Source organism: Dromaius novaehollandiae, chromosome 2 (assembly GCF_036370855.1).
Source record: "Dromaius novaehollandiae isolate bDroNov1 chromosome 2, bDroNov1.hap1, whole genome shotgun sequence".
Lineage (NCBI taxonomy): Eukaryota > Metazoa > Chordata > Aves > Casuariiformes > Dromaiidae > Dromaius > Dromaius novaehollandiae.
Genome location: NC_088099.1, coordinates 119,399,790 through 119,406,581, shown reverse-complemented (window position 1 = coordinate 119,406,581; position 6,792 = coordinate 119,399,790). Strand labels below are relative to the sequence as shown.

General features: G+C 40.4%; 1 long non-coding RNA gene across 2 annotated transcripts; it reads left to right on the top strand.

Moving 5' to 3' along the window:
- The first annotated feature begins 1,627 nt into the window (after window positions 1–1,627).
- LOC135327347 (uncharacterized) lies at window positions 1,628–6,483 on the top strand. Of its 2 annotated transcripts, XR_010387462.1 has the most exons (3): window positions 1,628–1,796; window positions 5,829–6,028; window positions 6,273–6,483. It is a non-coding gene; the product is annotated as an uncharacterized LOC135327347 (long non-coding RNA). The 2 variants fall into 2 exon arrangements; XR_010387461.1 differs by lacking the exon at window positions 5,829–6,028.
- The last annotated feature ends 309 nt before the right edge of the window (window positions 6,484–6,792 follow it).

Genomic DNA, 6,792 nt, shown 5'->3' with positions numbered 1-6,792 from the left:
AAAACATAGAGCTATCATGGAGGCATAGAAAAAAGAAGAGGTCAACGTGGTTGTCATGAATGATTGTTGCGGCATTAGTCTCCTCTGCAAAGGCTGAAGTGAAAAAAGAATCAAAGAAGAACAGAAGTGTTGAAAATATGCTAAAAATAATGCTGAAAAGCTGTGCTTGGAATGAGAGGACTGGGTCATATTCCTTGGTAGGCTTTCATAGGTGTGTGAATACAGCAGGCCAGGGCAGTCAGGACAAAACCGTAGCTTTTATATAATCTGTAGCTTTCTAATTATATCCACTTCAGTGATTTTTGGCTACAGAAGTCATGGGGGCTTTGCTGTCCTTGCTATAAGTAGATTATGATTTTCTCTGATACCTATTATGTAAATTATAAAATCTGTGGGGAAATGTGGTTGCTTGTGGTTCCTTTCCTATAAGAAGAGCTCTAAAGAAATAGCATGAGGCTCAGGGCTGAAACCACTGTGTCAAGCTAAGCCAAAACAATAAAGAGTTAATATAGGAGGACCGAGAGTTCCTATATTACAGTTGCCTAACATTTCCCATTATAAAAAAATTCCAATCATATTTATTTTGCAGAGCTTTAACATAGTTTGCAGCAAGCAAATTATGAAATTTGGCAGGGGGTACGTCTGCAGTTGGGAAGGAGCTGCTCACTGTCTCTAAGGAAAATTTGTGTAGGGTTGCCTGGATCCTGAAATGTGAAAAACAAACCCATCCTTTGCATTCTATTATAGTTTGTAGAACTTGTCTGAGATTTTCCGGTGAAGTTTGTGAACTTTAGATTCTTGCTGAGCATGCTTCAGCCCCTTCAAGGACCCTGCCAGAGGGAATGGGCTGCCCATTTCTCTTTACTTAAGGGAAATCCTGGAGAAATGGAGTAGGGAGGCTGACACGTCTGGCCTCAGAAACATGTGTGAGGTATTTCATAAGCTTGATGGACAGTGCTCAAGTGGTGTTTTAAGATATGGAGTCTAGAAAGTTCCTGATCCGATCCACTGAAGTCATCTGCCTTGCTGAATTCAACCTCAGATGCAGACTCTCCCAAAACTCTGCCTCTAGTGAGGTTTTACAGCTGTGTCACTGGAAACAGGCAGCACACCTCGAATGGGCACATTAGGTGGCTAAAGTAACTTCACCCCGAAGATGACAAAATGCTCACACTCACTTTGCATGTTGTCATGGCATGGGCTAAATCATATCCTCCATCTTGATTTCCAGCTGAAATGTGGCTTCCTTTCTGTTTCACGGAATATATCACCCTCCTCGTCTTCTCCCCCTACTCTTGAATACGTAGAATTGAAAATCATGTTGTTCAAATTTATCCCTATAGCCAAGTTCAACAAATTAGCGGCCAGAAATTTTAATCAGATATTTAATCTTTCAACCATGTAAGTGAGATTTTGTGTTCACACTGGCAGTAGGCCAATTTAACCTCAGAGTAAAAAGATTGTTAGCAGTGTCCTTGAAGCTGGGAAGTCAGAGAGCAGCGACTCCGCTGAGCAGGTCTGCCTAACCCGCGGCTCAAAGCAGTCATAATCACTACGTCAATATGTACAGGTTTGTATGCTTTTTAAGCGTTGCAAAGCCAACGCATTTTCTTCTTTGGAACAGTGGTAATACTTGCTCTGTGCATTCAAAATTATTTAAAATTGTAAGGGAAAGAACAAAGCTTTAGTGATAGTAGGACACTGCTGATGAACTTAAAAAAGCATTCTGCTCCTGAACATGCCAAATTCTGGAGCAATGGGCAGCAGCCTCCCAAACTGGACAAATGTCAGCAAAGGTAATGAAGTTTTGCTCCTGTCTTGCTCAGATGCATGCCTGTGTTGAGGTGAATCTATACAATTCATCCCACATGCGCTGTTTGTAAGGACCTCACGTGTTGTTCAGAGAAGTGCATGAGCAAGTTGGTTCTCACAGTGTTATCCCTGGAAACTGTGGTGCAGGGTGGAATATAAGAAGCATTTTTCAGTTGGAATTGGTGGTCAGTTTTATGACTGGAAGCTAGGGGTCTGATATTTTGATAGTATTTTTCCTGGGTATAGTCGCTGAAGGATTACATTCAATACGTTCTTACGGTAGAGCCAAGGGCTGAAAACTTCAGAAGTCTAAGAGCACTTGACTGTCGTCAAGGTCTAGGTGGTGTGGCATATTATCAGTTTATAATTTGCCTTAAGTACAAACATGAGCTTCTCAGCAACCTTAGATTGGAAAAGGAATCTTGACTTCACAATTCAGACTTCTCACATAGAAATACGAAACTCTTTGGGAAAAAAAAAGAAAAGACTATTTCCTCAGCACAGATGTGTTTAGAATCAGTGGTTCATGTCAGCCAGTCAGTATTCCCCGTGGTGAAAGAGCAGTGCAGGAAGTAGCATAATTCTCTACAGAGAGTCTAAAAATTATTTAACTTGGCTATTTGGTGGGCAATTTTCTGGTAGCCATATGAAAACTGGCTGCTAGGAGATATGTTTAAACTGTTTACACTTCATTAGACACTGGAGATGCTGTAACACTGTGTATTAGGGTCAAGTTTTTAGTACATTGTGAAGTCTCCAACTCTTTTCTTGGGATGCAGACAAATTCTGCCTGGGATAGGGCTACTTTTTAGGAAGGATGTGTATACAGTTCCTGCCTTACAGCTTGACAGAACCTTTGTGATTTCTAAGTAAAACATCTCACTTCATGTTCTTCCAAAATGTAAATGCTTCCTACGTCTTTGATTGCTACAGTTTAATCGCAGTTGTTGTTCACATGCCTTGTTTAATATGATTAATGTCATAACAGGTCTGCGGACATTCCTCAGTTCTTTACCTTGACAGTGGAACAACAGTGGTGACAAAGTGCAGGTTAAGGCATAATGGATCTCTCTTTTTTTACAGAATTACCTAAGAGTGCTTACAAACCCTTGGCATTCACTTATTGGGTAATTTTATTCATCATTATTTCCAACAGAGTCTTTCTATTTTTTCATTCTAGAACTGTGAGAAATGTTGCTTCTGAGTTAACATATATTAGTATATATACTATATAAAAATTACCCGTCCAATAGGGAGAAAGAAATATAGAGCATTGTCTGCTGGCATAATGCAGATCAAAATAGATGTCCTTTTGCTCAGTCCAGTATCTGATGGGAAGAAGAACTATGGCTAGTGCATCTATATCTAGCAGGGATATTCATTAGCATTAGAAATAGTGCAGTCTGGATTCAGGCCAGGACACTGAACTGAAGCCACTTTAGTGGCATTGATGGATGATCTCTCCCTGTCAATAGATAGAAAACAGCCATCCATTTTCATCCTCCTGGACCTTTCTGCAACATTTTACACTCTTGACCTGAGGATACTCTTGTTTCACATGAGAGCGTTAACGGGGGCCAGGGTAATGTGCTAAATAGTTGGGTGCCTCTTAGTGGGATGCCAGAAATAGAAAGCTACATTCTGTTGCTGGACCTTTCATTTATGCAGCCCCTTTAGGATCAATTCTCTCTCCTCTACTATTCAAAATCTTCCTTCAAGTATTAGGTAAGCTAGTTTGATGACATGCATTCATGACATATAGTTCTGATTATTCTTCATGTTATGGGGTTCTATCACTTTGTTAAAGTGACCAAGATGAGTTTATCTGGATGAGAGCAATACATAGATGACGGCTGGCTGCTGAAAGGTAAACCCAGTGATGACCAAGGACATACCGAGAGAAGAATCAGAAGCAGTCCCTTTGGTGGCACACAGCACAGCTGGTCAGTGGCTCTCCCAGATCAAGAGTGCTCTGGGGTTGCTCACTGCTGGCAGTACTGTGGACACCACTGAATTTAAGGTCATTGTTGTGATTTGCCTTCAAGACAGGATCAGCAACTCTCAAGTTATTCCTGACCATCCGTGGTCCACCATTGTTTTAGCAATCTATTCCAGTGTTTAGCTGTCCTCACCATCAGCAAAATTTCATTTTATTTTTGACAGAAATCTCCCATTCTGTAATTTAAGTTTACATTTTCTTGTTCTATCTCCAATGGACAAGTAGAACTTTTTTTTACTGTTTTCTTTGCAGCTGCATTTTACATATTTGAAAAGCATTATCATATCACCCCTCTGGACTAAACAACCCCACTTCTTTCATTCTTTCCCTGTAAGTCATATCGTCTAAACCTCTGGTTACTCTTGACTTTCTCCAGTTGGTCCAAGTCTTTTATGACATATGTGTTCAATATGGACATGGTTCTTTGGCAGATGCCTTCTAGGTGCTGAGCAGAGTGGAAGGATTTCTTTGAGTCTTACATAAAATGTTCCATTTTAAATATCCCCATAATTTGGAGGATTTTTTTGCATTAGTATCATAAAACTGACTCACATTCAGTGTGTGGTCCCCCACACTCCCTGTTTCATTTTTGGAAGAATTGTTGCCTACTCAGTTCTTCCCCCTCTTTCATTTGGACAGCTGAAAATGTCTTTCTAACTGTAGTACTTTGCACTAGTCCTTACCAATAATATTATTTTTTAATATCATTTCTTCAATGAGTAAAGATCTTTTGAATTCTAATCTAGTCTTCCAAAATGTTTCCAGCCTCTTCCAAGGAGTGAGAAATCCCTTCCAATGTTTTCCAAGTTGTTAATAAAAATGTTGACCCAAGACGGACCCCTGTGGAACTGCAGTCAAAGAAACTTTCCAGTTTGGCAGCGACTTATTTCCAGCTACTTTTTGAGTAGAGTTTTTCAAGAAACTGAACACCTGCCTTGCAATAGTTTCAACTAGTTCATGCTTTCTTATAATTTGCTTAAGAAAATATCATACAAGACAGTGTCGAAAGCTTTGCTAGCTTCTAGTTACGCACCATCAGCTCACAAAAACCCGTATCCTGCTAGAGAAAGGAAATTAAGCTAGGCTTAAGAGGTTTTCTTTTTTTGACAAAGCCCTCTTCCTTCACACCTGTTATCTCTGAAGCTATTCCAAATAGTTTGATTCATTGTCTGATGATTTAGTTATAGTATTTCATTCTGGTATTTTTCTGGAAATAAAAATCAAGATGACACGTTATGGTTCATGGACTCCTCCTTGTTAAAACAAGTACTGTATTTGCCCTTTTCTGGTTCCCTACAACTTCATCCATCCTTTAGGAGTTTTCAGATCACTGAGATTAACTCCAAATTTGTTGGAGTGAATTTCATCAGGCCAAATCCATTTGGCAATATCTGTGTAGTGGGTAGCAATTTGCTATTTTCTACTCTACCCTGACTAATAACTTTTTTGTTAGCAATGTTAACTGTGTTACTCATTTGATCACAGTTAACTCCTTTAGTGAACACCGAAAACAGTTTGGATCAGCTCTTTCCTTTGTTGTTTTATTACTAATATACTTGCAGAAGAATGTCTCCTTATTTTAGATCCCTTGAAAGCTATGCTATGCTTGGCATTTCTCATTTTTTCTCTTGGGCTTATGATGTTCCTTGTAACTATCCTCTGTAATGTGTCATATTTTTCACTTTCTTTTTTATTCTTGTATTTAGGGCTATTGAAGCGATTTAGCAAGAGTAATGCCTTCTGCTATCTGAGACTGGTCATTCTCTCCCACCCTGGCAATCAGTGGTCGAGCTCCAGTTATTCATGCCTTTGCCATTTCTGGGCCAGGCTACAGCTGTGCAATATCCCTAGTTAGAAAGCCCCAGTCATCTTGTAAGTGGCCCTAACTTTTCTGAACAGCTGAAGCTATTCCAGGTTTATCATCTTTGTCTTCTGCTGTTTTGATTGGCCTCCCATTTGAGTTTGACTTTGCAGTCTCAATAGTCCATGGTCTCAATAACTATCTCATGTTCTCCAGGCCTCCATGGAGAAAAAAACCTTGTGTTTAAGCTCTGGGATGGAAGCTGTGGTCAGAGCACCTCCACTACAAGAGAACTCATGATAAGAAAGGGAACACTGTCTGCACAGGAAACAGGAGATTTTCAGGCTTTGACCAGTGAGAGAGAATGAAATTACCTCTCCAAGAGCTGAGCTTACTGCTATTCACAATTAGTGTAGGTGAGACTTTTTGTAGTGTGTTTGTGTTTATGCCTAATTCTAGCATAACTTCCGCTGCACACATTCTCTGGAAGAGGGAGATGTTTCTTGATACACAACTGTTGGGGACCAAGATAGAATGATGCTGTGTAAGACAGCAGAGAATCTCTAAGGCAGAAAGTAATGATGTGGTAACTATGATTTGTGGCCAGAATGTGTGCACGAGAGTTGCTAGTGATCATGTGCCTTCTTGCCTACGTGCCAGCAGTCACGGTGTGCCTTCCTGCTTACGTGCCAGCAGCTGCGGTGGGCCTCTCCTGCGGGACTGTCCTGCCTGCCTGCCAGCCATCAGAAGACGTCTTCCTACCTATCACAAGATGCCACAATGCCTAGGAGATACTTGGAGGAGTGGCTGAGCTTGATTGCTATATAACCAGCCATTGTGTTTTCAATAAAGGATCTTTTGCACTACCCTACCTGAGGTCCGTGTCGTATGTCACACACAACTGCAAGAAGCTCAGATACTCCCATGACAAATATGATAAAGAAGTGTGTGCAGAAAAGAATAAAATAAATAAACCAGAACCTAAGTATTCTGGCATGTGAATTACTTTGTTTTGTTACATACACTAATTGTCAAGTCATGAATAATTTGGGGAAAGTGGAAAAACTGTGAGATTATTAATTTAATCTTGGTACTTTCCCACATGACTACTGGGAATTTGGGGAGTTTGTTCTGGGAATGGGAATGGTGGGAGGGAGTAGGAGGGTACCATGAGGAATCC